The sequence below is a fragment of the Triticum urartu genome, chromosome 2A (genome assembly GCF_056163025.1).
Source record: "Triticum urartu cultivar PI428250 chromosome 2A, HENAU_Tu73, whole genome shotgun sequence".
Classification (NCBI taxonomy): Eukaryota; Viridiplantae; Streptophyta; class Magnoliopsida; order Poales; family Poaceae; genus Triticum; species Triticum urartu.
In genome coordinates this window covers 239692022-239713177 of record NC_141874.1, presented here as the reverse complement: position 1 = coordinate 239713177, position 21156 = coordinate 239692022, and positions in this window count along the sequence as shown.

The window sequence follows — 21156 nt, the reverse complement described above, 5'->3', positions numbered from 1 at the left end:
CAATCCTGCGTAGCCAATCATCCGCAACTATGGGCTCGGTGCTACTGGAAAACCCCGACGGTTGTAACCTCAGAAAACGGGCTAGGTTGTCAATTGGAGGTGGTGACAGTGGGTTGTTGTTATTGTTGTTGTTGCCCTGATTCTGAACTAGCAACTTCATCAGTGTATTCTGCTGCTGGATCAACTGAGTGAGCTCCGGTGGGAAAGAAAATACAAGGTCACGTCTCGGAGGCATCTGATGGGTTTAGAGGGGAGAGATTAGAATAGAATGAGGTCTAGTGAGAAAGCACAACCCATATGCACATGAGACAAACACAATCATATCATAACACTCAATCAAGCAAGCAAGGGCATACAATCGATCTAACTATCGTTATAGTGCTCGGACTATTCTATATACATGGGGATTACTACTGATCATATGGTGGTCTACTAGAAATTTTGATCGGTGGAAGACTCCATGATATCCGCTCCGGCTTCATCGTCATAATCATCATCACTATCGTCGGGGTCGGAGTCGGTGTCTTCGATGATGATGTAGTCTTCAGAACGAATCTCCTTAGGTTCGTCGTCTTCTCCTCCTAGCGCGGGGTCTCCCATAAAAACTCCTAGCTTCCTTGTCAGGTCGTCATTCATCTCCACAACTATTGCCATTTCCTCGTCATATCCATCGCGTGTAGACTTAAGCTCCTCTTCTAGTTCTGTGATCCTCGTCATCGCCTTTTTCAAATCTATCATGCTTGTGCACATCTGGTTCTCCTGGTGACATAAGTGATGGTTTAACTCCTGGATGAATGCTGCAATGAACCTGTCCTTCCTGGTGCTGATCGTCTCCCATTGCTCATCTCGGCGCCCACATATCTGGTAGATAGTGTCCTCAAGCTCCTTGTGGTAAACTTCGCCCATGCGTCCTATGGCGATGTGGGCTGCCATGCTCTTGCCTAGACTCCATGTTGATGCATCAAAGGAAAACTCTATGGGTTTAGTGACTGGCGTGAACGTCCTTCCTAGAACTTGAACTCGAATCATCCAGCGCTCCTCTTCTAGTAAAGTGGCGGTGTAGGTCTCGGTGAAGCTTGGTATTCCGATGTTCAGGTACCTCGTGACTTCCTTCAAGTGTCGTCCAAAAGGTGTGTCTTCATCCGGTTGTGCAAACTTGTTCCTTGAGTCCGCCATCCCAAAGAGTAGAAAAGGGAGAGGAGTCAGAAATGAGTAGAGAAGAGTTACCTATGGCTCATCTTAGTGGTCGTGTCCTACATTCAGCGTGTGCTCTGATACCATCTTGTAGTGACCCGACCTCAGACGACCAAGTGTCTGTGCTTAAGTGTCATCCCTGGATCGGTAATGCTGACACACACAGTACTCGAAGGATTTATAACAGAGTAGCAATCACACACTTATTACATCGATAGTCTCCAAAGAGAACTTATTACAATAAATATGGCTTAAGGCCATCTAAATAAGATAACAGCAGAAGACTTGGAAGATAAAGTGAGTCCATCAACTCCAACGGCATAGCTGAGTGCACGACAACGGCCTAGCGAACCTTACTCTTCATCTGAAAAGTCTGCAACATGATACGTTGCAGCCCGAAAACAGGTCAGCGCATGGAATCTGCTGGCATAGTAAAATAGTAAAGTAATGAACAGACAATTGCTATCACTACATGCATATATGGCTGGTGGAGGCTGTATGGTTATATGTTTTTGCGAAAAGCCAATTTTTTCCTACAACAAAGGAATATATAATTTATTTAGCTAGAAAGTTGGTTGAAAATATTGAGAAGGTTCCTCCATGTCAATCCCAATTAAAAGTAAGTATCAACCCAACAATGTTAAATTTAGACTGATGAGATCCATATGATAATCCAAGAACCAGATACTCAAGATGTCCATTACTGGGGACACAGCTAACCATGATTAGTTTGTACACTTTGCAGAGGTTTGCGCACTTTTCCCCACAAGACTCGATCTCCTTTGTTGGATTTCTCGCACTACATGGTGTTTGAGAAACGGATGACCGAGACACAGTCTTTCAGAAGCATTATCTCTAACCCGGGGTAGACCGTACCAACCTACATCCCCTACATCCGCTAGTCTACCACTAGAACATGTCACGCAACTTACTCCACTATGCCAGAGCCCATAATGGCTTGTGGCTGCACACGGAAGTTTTTAGCATGAATAATCTTGTGATTCCTTTGAGCCTGGGTGGCGGACCGTAGGATGATCACACGGGTACTCCGGGATATCGTAGGACAACACTGGATTCTCCAGGTGCCCACAAGCAATCCACCCAGATGTGTATTAAAGTTGCCACCTTAAGTTGACCATTAATTAACAATCTCACATCTATCATGGATTCACTCATCCAAACCACGTCTACGAACATAGCATAGCAATATAAGCATACGTAGAAGTAACTCCCAAGGGTTTGATAATAAATAGGGCAATAGATTCTACCTCATCAACTACTTCCCAAACCCACATGTTTAGAGATCCTACTCATGCAATGTTTGACGATTGATACTAATGCATAAAAACTGGGTATGAAAAGAGTATGATCAATGTGTTACTTGCCTTGCTGACGATCTGCAAAACCTAGAGACTCGTAGTAGCACGCTTCGCACTCAGGGAATTCTATCGCAAACAAACAATAGCAAACATAAGCAATAAATCACGGATGAATGGGTAAAACTCAAATAAGAAGATCTAACCAGAAAGTTCAACCGAAGAACTCCGGTTGCAAAAAGAATCAAATCAAACGGAGCAACGAAACTCAAACTACGAAAGAAACAGGATCCATTTACCATTCTAGACTAAAGTCAAATTTTACAGTACCAAAATCTTGTTCAAGGTGGTTAAATAGAAAGAGGGCTTCGATACGAAGATCTTGGCGCTTGTTTCACCTGATTTGGATAAACGAGCGAAAAGATAAACCAAAACGAAGATTAGGGCTGGAATCGCGATCGAAAATAATCGCGGAAAAACCCCAGGAAAAGAAAAATTGACGAACAGGCTAATGAACGAACGTTCGCTACCTGCTGCTAACAGATGAACAGCATTCGTTAAAATGAACGCACGGACGAACGTCCGCTATTTAATCAAACTGAGAAAAACCGAACGAACCGATCTAAAAAACAAAACTAGGGTTTTTTAAAAAAAACAGGATTTTACCTAAAAAACAAAAAAACAAACGGCTCCGGATCGGATTGGCGGCGGCGGCTCCGACGGCTTCTACGGCAGTGCGGCGAGGCGGGGCAGCGCGGGGCGGCGGCGGCTGGCGACTTGGGGCTCCAGGGGGCCCAGGTCGGCTTTTAAGGAGGGGAGGGGAGGCGGCTTACGGGAGGGGCTGGGAGGCGTGGCCGAGTCAGCCACGGCAGGCGGCTCGCATTCTCCGCGAGGGAGACGGCAGCGCGGGGTGGCTGGGCCAAATGGGCCTCGGCCCAGTTCGGTCCGGTGGGAAAACTCTTTTTTTAAAACATATTCCGCCGAAAAAATCCTAGAAAAATAAATAAAAATATAAAAATACTAAAACAAATTTTCACCGTCTAAATAAAATATTTAGAACAGGGTGAACATTTTCTTGTCCTAAAATGCAATTTTGAAAAATGCATATTTTTTTCTAATTCAAATAAAATAGCAATAAAATCTATTATTTGAATTTTGGTATTTTCCTCCAATATTTCATTTATTTTGGAGAAGTCGTATTATCTCCTCTCATATATTTTTAATGTGAAATATTTTCCGAGAGAAAAATAATTAAAACCAAAGTGATCTTTGTTTCGATATTTGATAAAATTCAAATATGAAAACGGTGAAATCCCCAACTCTCTCCATGGGTCCTTGAGTTGCTTAGAATTTTGAGGATCGCAAAAACGAAATGCAATAAAATATGATATGCATGAATGACCTATGTATAACATTCCAAATTGGAAATTTGGGATGTTACAAACCTACCCCCTTAAGATGAATCTCGCCCTCAAGATTCGGGTTGGCTAGAAAATAGGTGTGGGTGGTCCTTCCGTAGATCATCTTCTCGTTCCCAGGTGGCTTCATCCTTGGTATGGTGGCTCCACTGAACTTTGCAAAACTTTATAACCTTGCTGCAAGTAACTCAGCTGAAAAACTTGAGAATCTTTACTGGTTTCTCATCATAGGTCAAATCGCTGTCCAACTGAATCGCTTCCAAGGGCACTGTATCTCTCAGAGGTATATCGGCCATCATAGCATGGCACTTCTTCAACTCAGATGTGTGGAACACATCATGAACTCCTGACAATCCTTCCGGTAATTCCACCTTGTAGGCAACCTCTCTCATACATTCCAAAACATGGTACGGTCCTACAAATCTCGGAGCTAACTTTCCCTTAACTCCAAAATGATTAACTCCTCGTAGAGGTGACACTCGCAAATATGCTCTATCTCTGATTTCATAGACTAACTCCTTGCGTTTTGAGTCTGCATAGCTCTTTTGTCTGGACTGAGCTACCTTCAGTCTATCCCGAATCAACTTAACCTTCTCTTCTGACTCTTGGATCAAATCCAGTCCAAACAACTGGCGGTCTCCAACTTCATCCCACATTAACGGTGTCCTGCACCTTCGTCCATACAGGGCTTCGAATGGTGCCATCTTCAAACTGGCCTGGCAGCTATTGTTGTATGAAAACTCCGCGTATGGAAAATTATCATCCCAACTAGATCCATAATCCAGCGCACAAGCTCTCAACATGTCCTCCAGAATCTGATTCAGTCTTTCGGTCCGTCCATCTTTCTGCGGGTGAAATGTTGTACTGAACTCTAGTCTGGTACGCAAGGTCTGGTGCAGCTGGTGCCAAAACTTGGAAGTAAACCGCGTTCCCTATCTGATACGGTGGTCCTTGGAACTCCATGCAGACATACGATCCTGGTCATATATATCTTGCCCAACTTCGCACTTATATAGGTGGTCTTCACGGGGATAAATTGAGCGCCTTTGGTCAAACAATCCACTACTACCCAGATAGAATCATATCCTGATCGGGTCCTGGGTAATCCGGTGATAAAATCCATGCCAAGCTTATACCACTTCCATTCGGGTATTAGCATAGGCTGCCGTAATCCTGCTGGCTTCTGATGTTCTGCCTTCACTCTCGGACATACATCACATACCGCTACATACTCGGCAATATCCTTCTTCATTCCGGTCCACCAGAAACGCTCCTTCAAATCCAAATACATCTTGGTGTTTCTGGGCTGTATCGAGTATGGCGAGTCATGAGCTTCTTGTAATATCAACTTCCTGATCTCGGCGTTGTTCGGCACAAATATACGGTCCTCAAACCAAAGGGTGTCGTGCTAATCCTCACAAAATCCTTTGGCTTTGCCTTCATCCATCTTCTCTTTTATCTCGGCAATTTCTTTATCATTCTTCTGAGCTTCCCAAATCTTTCCCAACAAGGTAGACTGAACTTCCATGGTTGTAACAAAACCTCTAGGAACAATCTCCAAACGAAGCTCCCTGAGATATTCTGCTAACTCCTTTGGCAATCCTTTGCTTATGAAGGTATTGGCATAACCCTTCCGGCTCAAAGCGTCTGCTACGACATTGGCCTTGCATGGATGATAGTGCAACTTTAGATCATAATCCTTCATAAGTCCAACCATCTCCTTTGCCTGAGATTCAACTCCTTCTGTGTAAAAATGTACTTCAGACTCTTATGATCCGTGTACACATCACAATGGTTCCCAATAAAAAAATTCTCCAAGTCTTGAGTGCATGCACTACATCTGCCAACTCCAAATCATGTGTGGCATAATTCAACTCATGCGGTCGAAGTTGTCGTGAGGCATACGAAACAACTCTCCCGTCTTGCATAAGTACTCCTCCAAGTCCTAAGCGAGAGGCGCCGCAATACACTTGGAAATCCTTGCATATTTCTGGTAGAATCAGCACTGGGGCTGTAGTCAAACATTTCTCCAACTCCTGGAAACTCGGTTCTTATTCTTCCGTCCAATGGAACTTGTTCTCCTTCTTTAGCAATGCCGTCATGGGCTTCGGAATCTGGGAAAAATTCTCAATGAATCTCCGATAGTATCCCGCGAGTCCAAGAAAACTACGGATCTCTCCAACTGAGGTGGGTGCCAACCTCTCAGTGACTGATTTAACCTTGTAGGGTCCACTGCTATACCTTCTCCTGATATAACATGTCCAAGAAATCCAACTTCCTTTAACCAAAACTCACATGTGCTAAACTTGGCATATAACTGATGTTCCCTGAGCTTCTCGAGAACCAAATGCAAATGCTCCTTGTGTTCCTCTTCATCCTTTGAGTATACCAAGATATCTTCAATGAACACCACAACAAACTTATTCAAGAACTCCATGAACACCTTATTCATCATACTCATGAAATAGGCTAGGGAGTTTGTCGATCCAAAAGACATAACCGTGTACTCATATAGCCCGTACCTTGTGGTGAAAGCTGTTTTAGGTATATCTTTTTCTCGGATCTTCAGCTGGTGGTATCCTGATCACAAGTCGATCTTCGAAAACACTTTATCTCCTTGCAGCTGGTCAAACAAATCATTGATCATCAGCAGTGGGTACTTGTTCTTCATTGTCACCTCATTAAATGCCCAATAATCAACAACCATTCTCAGAGATTTATCCTTCTTCTCAACCAAGAGCACTGGGGCTCCCCATGGTGATGAACTTCCTCGAATGTAAAATTTCTCCAATAACTCGTTGATCTGCTTCTTAATCTCCTCCAGATCATTTGCGGGCATCCGATAGGGTCTCTTTGATATCGGTCCAGTGCCTGGCAACAGCTCTATCAAAAACTCAATATTACGTTCTGGCGGCATGCCTGGTAATTCCTCTGGGAATACATCCGGGTAATCCCTCACTACAGGCACTTCTTCCTGAACAACTCTCGTGAGAGAATTTACGTGAGTACTCTTAGGAGTATACCTGGATACATACTTGATCCTTTTTCCCTTCGGGGTGGTGAGTAAAATCGACTTACTGGTGCAATCAATGTTTCCTCCATACTTTGATAACCAATCCATATCGAGTATCACATCCAATCCTTGGGATTCCAAAATTATTGGGTCTGAGGGGAAAACATGGCTGCCAATGGTTAAGGGTATCCGATCGCACCATCGGCTGGCCATATACTCTGCACCTAGGGAACTTATTAGAAAGGGTGTCCTAAGGGCTAAGGTGGGTAACTTAAACTTGTCCACAAATCCCCTTGAAATGTATGACTGCGATGCACCAGTATCAAAAAGAACTATTGCGGTAAATGACTTAACCAAAAACTTACCAATAACTGCATCTGGCTACTCTTCAACCTCCTCCACGTTCACGTGGTTCACTTGTCCCTTGTTGAATGGGTTGGGCTTCCTCCTAGAGTTTCCATTGCCATTCCCATTCTTTGCTTCAGAACACTCGGTGGCATAGTGTCCAGTCTTCCCGCACTTGAAACAAGTAATGTGACTTAGATCCTTCTTGGCGGGCGTTTTTGGGTTAGAGCGGCTGTGATTGTTACCTGCTCCATTCCCATTTCCATTCCTAGGGTCATGGTGGTTATGTGGGATTCCTCCATTATGGTTATGGCCTCCATGGTTATGGGTAAATCCTCCCGGGTTCGGAGTGAGACGGGGTTTTTGCTGAGCTCCTGAGTTATACTTCCCTTGTCCATACTTGCTCTTGCGGCTCTCAATCTACTGTCGCTTCCCTTCAATGATAAGAGCCTTGTCTACCAACTCCTTGTAGTTGTTGAATGTTGCCACCATCAACTGCATGCTCATCTCATCATTCAGCCCTTCCATAAACTTCTCCTACTTCGCGGCATCTGTGGCCACATCATCTGGGGCATAACGAGATAAATTACTAAACTCCTCCATGTACTACCCCACAGTACGATTCCCCTGGTATAAGTTGTGAAACTCACACTTCTTCATATTCCGGTGGCGCGAAAACTCTTTTTTTAAACATGTTACGCCGAAAAAAATCCTAGAAAAATAAATAAATATCTAAAAATACCAAAGCAAATTTTCATCGTCTAAATAGAATATTTAGAACAGGGTGAACATTTTCTTGGCCTAAAATGCAATTTTGAAAAATGCATATTTTTTCTAATTCCAATAAAATAGCAATAAAATATATTATTTGATTTTTGGTATTTTTCCTCCAATATTTCATTTATTTTGGAGAAGTCATATTATATCCTCTCACATATTTTTAATATGAAATATTTTCGAAGAGAAAATAATTAAAACCAAAGTGATCCTTGTTTCGATATATGATAAAATTCAAATATGAAAACAATGAAATCCCCAACTCTCTCCATGGGTCCTTGAGTTGCTTAGAATTTCGAGGACCGCAAAAACGAAATGTAATAAAATATGATATGCATGAATGACCTATGTATAACATTCCAAATTGGAAATTTGGGATGTTACACATAATCTAGCGCACAAACTCTCAACATATCCTCCAGAATCTGATTGACTCTCTCAGTCTGTCCATCTGTCTCCGGATGAAAGGTTGTACTGAACTCTAGCATTGTACTCAAAGTCTGGTGCAGCTAATTCCTGAACTTTGAGGTAAATTGTGTCCCTCTATCTGATACGATGGTCCTCGGAACTCCATGCAGACATACGATCCTGGTCATATATATCTTGGCCAACTTTGCGCTTGTATAAGTGGTCTCCACCGGGATAAAGTGAGCTACCTTGGTCAAGCGATCAAGTACTACCCAGATTGAATCATATCCCGATCGGGTCCTGGGTAATCCGGTGATAAAAGCCATGCAAAGCTTGTCCCACTTCCATTCGGGTATCGGCATAGGCTGAAGCAATCATGTCGGCTTCTGATGTTCTGCCTTCACTCTCTGACATACATCACATACTGCTACATACTCGGCAATGTTCTTCTTCATACCAGTCCAGCAGAAACGCTACTTCAAATCCAAATACATCTTGGTGTTTCCGGGGTGTATCGAGTATGGCGAGTCATGAGCTTCCTGAAGTATTAACTTTCTGATCTCCACATTATTGGGTACGTATATACGGTCCTCAAACCATAAGGTCTCGTGCTCATCCTCACGGAAAGCCTTGGCTTTTCCCTTGCTCATTTTCTCCTTTATCTCAGCGATTTCCTTATCATCCTTCTGAGCTTCCCGAATCTTTCCCAATAATGTAGACTGCACCTCCATTGTTGCCACAAAACCTCTTGGAACTATCTCCAAATGAAGTTCCTTGAGGTCGTCAACTAACTCATGCGATAATCCTCCGCTTACAAGGGTATTGGCATAACTCGTGCGGCTCAAAGCGTCTGCTACGACATTCGCCTTCCCTGGGTGATAATGCAATTTCATATCATAATCCTTTATAAGCTCCAACCATCTCCTCTATCTGAGATTCAGCTCCTTCTGCGTGAAAATGTAGTTCAAACTCTTGTGATCCGTGTACACATCACATGGGTTTCCAATAAGAAAATGTCTCCAGGTCTTGAGTGCATGCACTACGGCTGCTAACTCCAAATCGTGGGTAACATAATTCAACTCATGAGGTCGAAGTTGTCGTGAGGCATATGAAACAACTCTTCCGTCCTGCATAAGTACTCATCGAAGTCCTAAGCGAGAAGCATCGCAATACAGTTGGAAATCCTTGCGTATATCTGGAAGAATCAGCACTGGGGCTGTAACCAAACGTTTCTTCAACTCCTGAAAACTGGCCTCACATTCATCTGTCCATTTAAACTTAGTGTCCTTCTTCAACAACTCCGTCATCGGCTTTGCAATCTTGGAAAAATTGTCAATGAACCTCCGATAATATCCCTGGGAGTCCTAGAAAACTGCGAATCTCCCCAACTAAGGCAGGTGCCAACCACTCAGTTACAGACAGAACCTTGGTGGGGTCTACAACTATACCTTCTCCTGATATAACATGTCCAAGAAATCGAACTTCCTTCAACCAAAACTCACACTTGCTAAACTTGGCATACAACTGATGTTCCCTGAGCTTCTCGAGAACTAAACGCAAATGCTCCTTGTGCTCCTCTTCATTCTTTGAGTATACCAAATGAACACCACAACAAATTTATCCAGGAACTCCATGAACACTTTATTCATAATGCTCATGAAATACACAGGGGCATTTGTCAATCCAAATGACATGACCGTGTACTCATATAACCCATACCTTATGGTAAAAGTTGTCTTAGGTATATCTTGTTCCCGAATCTTCAACTGGTGGTGTCCGGATCACAGATCGATCTTGGAGAATAATTTAGCTCCTTGCAGGTGGTCAAACAAATCATTGATCATCGGTAGTGGGTACTTGTTCTTGATCGTCACTTCATTCAATGCATGATAATCAACAACCATTCTCAAAGATCACCAAGAGCACTAGGGCTCCCCACGGTGATGAACTTCATCGAATGTAGCCTTTCTCCAATAACTCTTTAATCTGCTTCTTAATTTCCTCTAGATCATTTGCAGGCATCCGATACGGTCTCTTTGATATCGGTCGGATGCCTGGCAACAGCTCTATCAACAACTCAATGTCTTGATCTGGTGGCATGCCTGGTAGTTCATCGGGAAATACATCCGGGTAGTACTTCACTAGATGCACTTCTTCTTGAACAACTCCCGAGAGAGAATTTACTTGAGTCCTCCTTGGCGCATGCCTAGACACATACTTGATCCTTTTTCCCTCCGGGGTGGTGAGTAAAATTGACTTACTAGCACAGTCGATGTTTCCTCCATACTTCGATAACCAATCCATGCCTAATATTATATCCAATCCTTGGGACTCCAAAATTATTAGGTCTGAGGGGAAAACATTACTGCCAATGGTTAAGGGTAACCGATCACACCATCGGCTGGCCATATACTCTGCTCCTGGCGAACTTACTAACATGGGTGACCTAAGGTCTATGGTTGGGAATTTAAACTTGTCCACAAATCCCCTTGATATGTATGAATGTGATGCACCAGTATCAAAAAGAACGAGTGCGGTAAATGACTTAATCAAAAACTTACCGATCACAGCGTCAGGCTGATCTTCAACCTCGTCCACGTTGATGTGGTTCACCTGACCTCTGGTAAAGGTATTGGGCTTCTTACTAGAGTTTCCATTTCCATTCTTTGCTTCAGGACATTCAGTGGCGTAGTGTCCAGTATTCCCGCACTTGAAACAAGTAATGTGACTTAAATCCTTCCTGGCGGGTGTTGCTGGGTTGGAACGGTTCTGTCCGTTGCTTCCTCCATTCCCATTCCCATTCTTGGGGTCACTGTGATTATGCGAACTCCCTCCATTGTGGGGATGGCCTCCATGACTATGAGTGTGTCCTCCCGAGTTCGGGGTAAAATGAGGCTTCTCCTGAGCTCCAGAATTATACTTCCCTTGTCCATACTTCCTTTTGCGGCTCTCTATCTGTTGCAGCTTGCCTTCAATCATTAGGGCCCTATCTACCAAATCCTGGTAGTTATTGAATGTTTCCACCATCAACTACATGCTCAGCTCATCATTCGGCCCTTCCATAAACTTCTCCTGCTTCACGGCATCTGTGGCCACATCATCTGGGGCATAGCGACCTAACTTACTAAACTCATCCACGTACTGCCCCATAGTATGATTTCCCTGGCATAAGTTGCAAAAGTCACGCTTCTTCATGCTCATAGCTCCTGTAGAGACATGGGATGTGCGAAAAGCTTGCTGAAACTGATCCCAAGTGATATTGGCTATGGGAAAAGTGACTGTGTAATTCTCCCACCATGAGGCTGCTGGTCCATCCAATTGATGTGCGGCAAAGCGCACCTTCTCAGCATCTGTGCAACCTATGGTGGTCAACTCCCTTCCAATCATGTGGAGCCAGTCATCAGAAACAATTGGCTCGGTGCTACTGGAAAACACCGACGGATTCAACCTTGGAAAATGGGCAAAGTTGTCAACTGGAGGTGGTGGCGGTGGGTTGTTGTTGTTGTTGCCTTGGTTCTGAACTAGTAACTGCATCAAGGCATTCTGATGTTGGATCAGTTGGGTGAGCTCCGGTGGGAAAACAAATCCGGGGTCACGTCTTGGAGGCATTTGATAGGTTTAGAGGGGAGAGATTAGAATAGAGTGGGGTCTAAGGAGAAATCACTACCCATATGCGCATGAGGCAAACACACATTCATATCACACCACTCAATTCAAACAAGGGCATACAATTGATCTAGCTACCGTTACATAGTACTCGGACTATTCTATATACATGGGGGTATACTACTGATAATATGGTGGTCAACTAAAAATTATGATCGGAATAAGATTCCATGATATCTGCTCCAGCTTCGTCTTCATAGTCATCATCACTATCATGGTCGGAGTCGGTGTCGTTGATGATGATGTAGTCCTCGGGATGATCGTCATCTCCTCCTTGTGTGGGGTCTCCCATGAATACTCCTAGCTTCTTCTTCAGGTGATCATTCTTCTCTAGTAGAACTGCAATTTCCTCTTCATAGCCAATGCGTGTAGACTTGAGTTCCTCTTCTAGCTCCATGTTCCTGGTCATCACCTTCTTCAGGTCTATCATGCTGGTGCACATCTGGTTCTCCTGTCGATGAATGTGTTGGTTTAACTCCTGGATGTAGGTTGCAATGGACTTGTCCTTCCTGGTGCAAATCATCTCCCATTGCTCATCTCGGCGTCCACATATCTGGTAGATGGTGTCCTTAAGATCCTTGCGGTAAACTTCGCTGATGCATCCCATGGCGATGTGAGCTGCCATGCTCTTTCCTAGACTCCAGGTTGGTGCATAGAAGGAAAACTCTATGAGCTCAGTCACTGGTATGAATGTTCTTCCTGAAACATGTACTCGAATGGTCCAGCGCTCTTCTTCCGGTAGAGTGGCGGTGTAGGTCCCGGTGAAGCTTGGTATTCCGATGTTCAGGTATCTAGTGACTTCCTTCAAGTGCCGTCCAAAAGGGGTGTCTTCATCCGGTTGAGCAAACTTGTTCCTTGGAAAGTGGAGAAGAGTCAGAAATGAGTAGAGAAGAGTGACCTATGGCTCATCTTAGTGGGCACGTCCTATAGTCAGTGTGTGCTCTGATACCATCTTGTAGCGGTCTGACCTCAAACGACCTCAAATCTCGGTGCATAAGGGTCCTCCCTAGATCGATAAAGCTGACACACACAGTACTTGAAGGATTTATAACAGAGTTACAATCACACACTTATTACATCGAATATCTCAAAAGAGAGTACTTATTACAATAATGTGGATGAAGGCCATCTAATGAAGATAACAGCGGAAGGCTTCGAAGGTAAAGCGAGTCCATCAACTCCAACGGCATAGTTGAGTGCAAAACAACGACCTAGCGCACCTTACTCTTCCTCTGAAAAGTCTGCAACATAATACGTTGCAGCCCGAAACGGGTCAACACATGGAATATGCTGGCAAAATAACACTCTAGAGTAATGAACATGTAACAGCTATAACTATATGCATATTTGGCTGGTGGAGGCTCTATGGTAATTTTTTGCAGAAAGCTAGTTTTTCCCTACAACAAAGGAATAAATTTTATTTACTACAAAGTTTGTTGAAAACATTGAGAAGGTTCCGCCAACTCAATCCCAAATTAATAATCATCAACCCAGCAAATTAATTAATAGAGTGATGAGATCAAATCAATAATTCAAGTACTATATACTCAAGATGTCCATAACTAGGGACACGGCTAACCATGATTAGTTTATACACTGCAGAGGTTTGCGCATTTTTCCCCACAAGACTTGATCTCCTCCGTTGGATTTCTCACACTACATGGTGTTTGAGAAACGGATGACCGAGACACAGTCTTTCAGAAGCATTAACTCTTTACTCTGGGTAGGCAGTACCACCTACATCCCCTACATCTGCTAGTCTACCACTGAAAGAGGTCACACAACTTAGTCAACTATGCCAGAGCCATAATGGCTTGAGGCTGCACACGGAAGTTTCCAGCATGAATAATCTAATGATCCCTTTGAGACTGGGTGGCAAACTGTAGGATGATCACACGGATACTCCGGGATATCCCAGGACAACACTGGATTGCTCCAGGTGCCCAGACAACCACTGGGTGCTCCATGGTGCCTCAACCAATCCACCCAGATGTGTATTAAAGTAGCCACCTTAAGTTTAACCATTAATTAAAACTCTCACCTGTTATGGATCACTCAAGCCAAACCACGTCTACGAGCGTAGCATAGCAATATAAGCATAATGTAGAAGTAACTCCCAGGGTTCGAAAATAAAGGCAATAGGTACTACCTCATCACTACTTCTCGGTACCCACAAGTATTCAAGTCCTAACCATGCAGTGTTTGAGGATTGAGACTAATGCATAAAAGTGGGTAATAAGAGGTATGATCAAAGTGTTACTTGCCTTGCTGACGATCCACAAACCCTAGAGACTCGTAGTAGCACGCTTCACACTCTGGAAATTCTCTCGTAAACAAACAATAGCATACATAAGCACACAAGTAGAGATGCAAGGGTAAAACTCAGATAAGAAAGTCCAAACTGAAAGTTTGACTGAAGTGCTTTGATTTGCAAAAAGAATAAATCAAATCGGAGCTACAAAACTCAAACTACGATCAAAACAGGTTCGAATTCAAATCTGCTTGCAACCAAACTTTAATTTGTCAAAACCATGTTCAAGTTGATTAACTGTGAAGAGGGGTTCGAGACAAAGATTTTGGCGTTGGTCTCACTAGATTTGGACGAACAGTTAAAAAGTAACGAGGGTTTGAAAATCAGGGGCTGGCGGTCGATAGGTCCCTGGCCGAAAATAATATAAAATAAAAAGACTAACGAACGAACGTTCGCTATTGATACGTCCCCAACGTATCTATGATTTATGAAGTATTCATGCTATTATATTATCTGTTTTGGATGTTTATGGGCTTTATTATACACTTTTATATTATTTTTGGGACTAACCTATTAACCAGAGGCCCAGCCCAAAATGTTGTTTTATTGCCTATTTCAGTGTTTCGAAGAAAAGGAATATCAAACAGAGTCCAAACTGAATGAAACCTTCGGGAGAGTTATTTTTGGAATAGAAGCAATCCAGGAGACTTGGAGTAGACGTCAGGGAAGCTTCGAGGAAGCTACGAGGCAGGGAGGCGCGCCCTACCCCCCAGGGCGTGCCCCCACCCTTGTGGGCCCCTCTGGCTCCCCTGACCGACTTATTTCGCCTATATATATCCATATACCCTAAAAACATCGGGGAAAAAATAGATCGGGAGTTCTGCCGCCAGAAGCCTCTGTAGCCACCGAAAACCAATCTAGACCCGTTCTGGCACCCTGTCGGAGGGAGGAATCCCTCTCCGCTGGCCATCTTCATCATCCCGGCGCTCTCCATGACGAGGAGGGAGCAGTTCACCCTCGGGGCTGAGGGTATGTACCAGTAGCTATGTGCTTGATCTCTCTCTCTTTCTCTCGTGTTCTTGACATGGTACGATGTTTATGTATCATGACCTTTGCTATTATATTTGGATCTTATGATGTTTCTCCCCCTCTACTCACTTGTGATGAATTGAGTTTTCCCTTTGAAGTTATCTTATCGCATTGAGTCTATAAGGATTTGACAACACTTGATGTATGTATTCCACGTGCTTATCTGTGGTGACAATTGGATATCATGTGATCCACTTGATGTATGTTTTGGTGATCAACTTGCGAGTTCCGTGACGTCGTGAACTTATGCATAGGGGTTGGCACATGTTTTCGTCTTGACTCTCCGGTAGAAACTCTGGGGCACTCTTTGAAGTTCTTTGTGTTGGTTGAATAGATGAATCTGAGATTGTGTGATGCATATCGTATAATCATACCCACGGATACTTGAGGTGACATTGGAGTATCTAGGTGACATTAGGGTTTTGGTTGATTTGTGTCTTAAGGTGTTATCCTAGTACGAACTCTATGATAGATTGAACGGAAAGACTAGCCTCCTGTTATTTTACTACAGACTCTTGAATAGATCGATCAGAAATGATAACTTTGAGGTTGTTTCGTACCCTACCATAATCTCTTCGTTTGTTCTCCGCTATTAGTGACTTTTGAGTGACTCTTTGTTGCATGTTGAGGGATAGTTATATGATCCAATTATGTTATTATTGTTGAGGGAACTTGCACTAGTGAAAGTATGAACACGAGGCCTTGTTTCAACGCATTGCAATACCATTTGTGCTCACTTTTATCATTAGTTACCTTGCTGTTTTTATATTTTCAGATTACAAAAACCTTTATCTACTATCCATATTGCACTTGTATCACCATCTCTTCACCGAACTAGTGCACCTATAAAATTTACCATTGCATTGGGTGTGTTGGGAACACAAGAGACTCTTTGTTATTTGGTTGCAGGGTTATTTGAGAGAGACCATCTTCAACCTACGCCTTCCACGGATTAATAAACCTTAGGTCATCCACTCCGGGCAGTTGGATTATGTGACTTAAATCATCAGTATCCGGTGGTCGCACATAAGTGCCCTGGAAGTTGTCCAGAAATGCGTCTGCCAGGTTCTCCCAACTTCTGATGGAGTTTGCCGGCAAGCTATTCAGCCAATGCCGAGCCGGCCCTTTGAGTTTTAGTGGGAGATACTTGATGGCGTGTAGATCATCCCCGCGGGCCATGTGAATGTGGAGGAAGAAATCCTCTATCCATACCGCGGGGTCTATAGTACCATCATATGATTCAATGTTCATGAGTTTAAACCCTTCGGGGAATTCATGATCCATTACTTCATCAGTGAACCATAGGGGGTGTGCGGCGCCTCTGTGCCTGGCTATATCACGACACAGTTCATACGAGTCTTGTCTGCTGTATTCGGCCCGGCCGGATTTGCTTTTAGTATATCCGGCGTGACGGTCATTGTCACGCGTTGGGGCGCGCTTCCGTGATCCATAGATCGATCTTGTATGTCTTGCTTTGTTTTCCAATATGTCTCGCAGGTCCTGCGTGTTGCCCCGGGCCTTGGTGTTTTTGTTTGACTGGCAACGGTGTGCGGGCTAGACTTCGGGCTGATACGCCGCTTTGTCTAGGCCACGGGGTGGCCGGTCAGTCGCGTCATACGCTGGTAGTGTAGGCTTTAATGCTTCATCCTCGAGTTGGGGTAGAATCCTGCGCTTTGGGTAACTTTTGGTTGGGCGCTCGAGTTCGTATTCCTCGGCTGCCAGGACCTTGGTCCATCTATCCGCTAGCAGATCTTTGATCAGCTTGAAGCTACTGCTGCTTTTTCTTCAGGCTTTTTGTTGTGGCTATAAGCCGGCGCTTGAAGTGCTCCTGCTCGACGGGATCCTCAGGCACGATGAATTATTCATCGCCGAGGCTCACCTCGTCTTCAGACAGGGGCATGTAATTGTCATCCTCTATTCTCCGTCTGTCGCCTGTTCCTTAGGGCTAGCTTGCCCATGCTCCCGCTCGAAGCCTGGCTGGAGGGGATTGTCTTCTTCTTCAGCACTATTCGCAGCGTTATTGCCTCTTGTGTCGGTATCGCTGCTTTTACTATGGCGGGGCTTAGAGCGGCGTCGATGACGCCGGTGCTTAGATTGCTTCTCAAGGGGATTATCCTCTGTTGCCTTATTGCCATCACTTTCTTTGGGGGTGTCCACCATATATACATCATATGATGAGGTGGCTGTCCAGCGCCCTGTGGGCGGTGGTTCCTGTTCTTCTCCTGCATCGTCGTCCATACCGTCGATGTCTTCGGAGCCGAAATCAGGCATGTCGGTTAAGTCGTCGACAGTGGCTATTAAGTGGGTGGTGGGTGGAAAATGAATTTCTTCGTCGCCCGCTTCCCACTCAAGCCGGACATAGTTCGGCCAAGGGTCTCCTGACAAGGAGAGAGACCTCAATGAATTTAGCACGTTGCCCAAGGCCGAGTGCTGAAAGATATCCGCGGAGGTAAACTCCATGATCGGTGCCCAATCAGATTCGATAGGCACGGACACAAGCGGTTCGGAGCCTGTGGCCGGGGACGGATCCAAGGGTCCGATGACACAGGTCTCATAGGAGGTGATCCACTTGATGTACGTTTTGGTGATCAACTTGCGAGTTCCGTGACCACGTGAACTTATGCGTAGGGGTTGGCACACGTTTTCGTCTTGACTCTCCGGTAGAAACTCTGGGGCGCTCTTTGAAGTTCTTTGTGTTGCTTGAATAGATGAATCTGAGATTGTGTGATGCATATCGTATAATTATACCCACGGATACTTGAGGTGACATTGGAGTATCTAGGTGACATTAGGGTTTTGGTTGATTTGTGTCTTAAGGTGTTGTCCTAGTACGAACTCTATGATAGATTCAACGGAAAGAATAGCCTCATGTTATTTTACTATGGACTCTTGAATAGATCGATCAGAAATGATAACTTTGAGGTGGTTTCGTACCCTACCATAATCTCTTTGTTTGTTCTCCGCTATTAGTGACTTTGCAGTGACTCTTTGTTGCATGTTGAGGGATAGTTATATGATCCAATTATGTTATCATTGTTGAGGGAACTTGCACTAGTGAAAGTATGAACCCTAGGCCTTGTTTCAACGCATTGCAATACCGTTTGTGCTCACTTTTATCATTTGTTACCTTGCTGTTTTTATATTTTCAGATTACAAAAACCTTTATCTACTATCCATATTGCACTTGTATCACGATCTCTTCGCCGAACTAGTGCACCTATACAATTTACCATTGTATTGGGTGTGTTGGGGACACAAGAGACTCTTTATTATTTGGTTGCAGGGTTGTTTGAGAGAGACCATCTTCGACCTACGCCTCCCACGGATTGATAAACCTTAGGTCATCCACTTGAGGGAAATTTGCTACTGTCCTACAAACCTCTGCACTTGGAGGCCCAACAACGTCTACAAGAAGAAGGTTGCGTAGTAGACATCAAGCTCTTTTATGGCGCCGTTGCCGGGGAGGTTAGCGCTTGAAGGTATATCTTCAGATCTTGCAATCGAATCTTTTAGTTTCTTGTTTTATCACTAGTTTAGTTTATAAAAGAAAATTACAAAAAAATGGAATTGAGTTTGCCTCATACGCTTCATCTTTTTAATATTTTTCCTGAGAATGATGGAAAGGAAAATTGTGCTCAAATGCTCGAACAAGAGGTCTCTAAAATGTTTGGCACTAAATCTTTGAATGATGAGCATGATTGCAATGTTGTTAGTATGAACTCCTTGAATATCCATAGTACTAATGATGATTGCACTAGTCATGATGAAAATGTCTCTTATAAGCATGTCAACTTTTGTGGAGTGCGTAGAGTTTGCAACTGCACACCAAATAGGGAAGATAGATTTTCCAAGAGGCATAAGTATTTGGAAACTAAGTGGTTGCAAGAGAGGCTAGATGTTTGTGCTAAAAATTTAAAATTTCTTCACCATACTTGTTAACTTTTCAATGAGCATGGTCATTTAAATCTCCGATGTAAATTGTTCCATGATCATATCGTGTCCAAAAATTGTGATGATTTGATTTCCCTTGCACATCATAATGAACTTAGTTTGCTTTTGGGTTATGAAGAAATGAAACGTATAACAAAGCATATTCCAGAATATAACCTTGAGAAATTCCTCGATATTGATCTAGAAGAAATGTTTATGTATTGTGCGGTGAATTGCATTGAAAATCCTTATATTGCCAATTACATAAAGAAAAGAAAACAAATGGAAGATGAAGAGAATACTAATGAAAGGGAAGAGACTTCCCAATATCCTCCTATTATTTCTTATGATGAATCAGGTAATGAGGAGGATCCTTCTATCCAACCAATCTCATCAATAAGGAGCTCCAAAAATAGGATTGAACCCACACATAATGTGAAGAAGAAAAAGAAAAGACGGAGAAGTAAAGGTGAAATTTTTTGTGTGGTGAAGTTTTCAAGTTTTGGGTAAAGATTCGATGGACTATGGAATAAGGAGGGGCGAGAGCCTAAGCTTGGGGATGCCCAAGGCACCCCAAGGGAATATTCAAGGACAACCAAGAGCCTAAGCTTGGGGATGCCCCGGATAGCATCCCCTCTTTCGTCTTCGTCCATCGGTAACTTTACTTGGAGCTATATTTTTATTCACCACATGATATGTGTTTTGCTTGGAGCGTCAATTTATTTTGTTAGGATTTTCTTGCTGTTATTTAGGACAATGTTTTTCATCTTTTATTTCAATAAAAGTGGCATTGATAGCCTTTACTATGCCTATTTTACAAGTCTACATGTTGCTGTTTGAAAACAGAAAGTTTGCCGCTGTTGCAAAAATTCCCTAGAAAATTCAAAATATGATAAAATGTTGAAACGTTTTGCATAATAAGCTCTGGTAAATTTACTACAGTGGGAATTTTCTTTCATAATTTTTGGAGCTCGGGAATTATGGATCTTTCTGCATTCTTTACAGACTATCCTGTTTAGGCAGATTGCTGTTATGTTTGCATTGTTTGCATATGTTTGCTTGTTTAATGATTCTATTTGAGGATAGGACTATTAAATATGCGGAGGCATTTAGTATGCAATTTTGATTAATAATTTTACTGATTTTCTACAGAAGAGTATGATAAGGTTTTTTTTTGCATTGGATTATACTAACTTATCTCACGAGTCCTTGTTGAGTTTTGTGTGGATGAAGCTTTTGAGATTTAGGGAGGCCGTGAGATTAGAGGAATTAAGGAGACACAAAAGATCAAGCTTGGGGATGCCCAAGGCATCCCAAGATAACATTTCAAGAAGTCTCAAGCGTCTAAGCTTGGGGATGCCCCGGTTGGCATCCCACCTTTCTTCTTCAACAACTATCGGTTAGTATGGGTTGATCCTAAGTTTTTGCTTCTTCACATGATGTTTGCTATTCTTAGATGTAATTTTATTTTGTTTTTGCTTGCTGTTTGAATAAAGTATTAAGATCTTAAATTATAAATGGGAGAGTCTTCACATGGTTAAATAATTATTTAACTACTCATTGATCTTCACTCATATCTTTCGGAGTAGTTTGTTATTCATTCACGTGCTTCACATATATCCTATGAGTAAATGGTTGAATGAATTGAATATAATAATTCTGAAATTATATATGTTTCATATTCTTATCCCATGGGGAGTAATGACTTGACATATTAGAAGTAGATTTGGTAAATTTATTGAAGGTTAA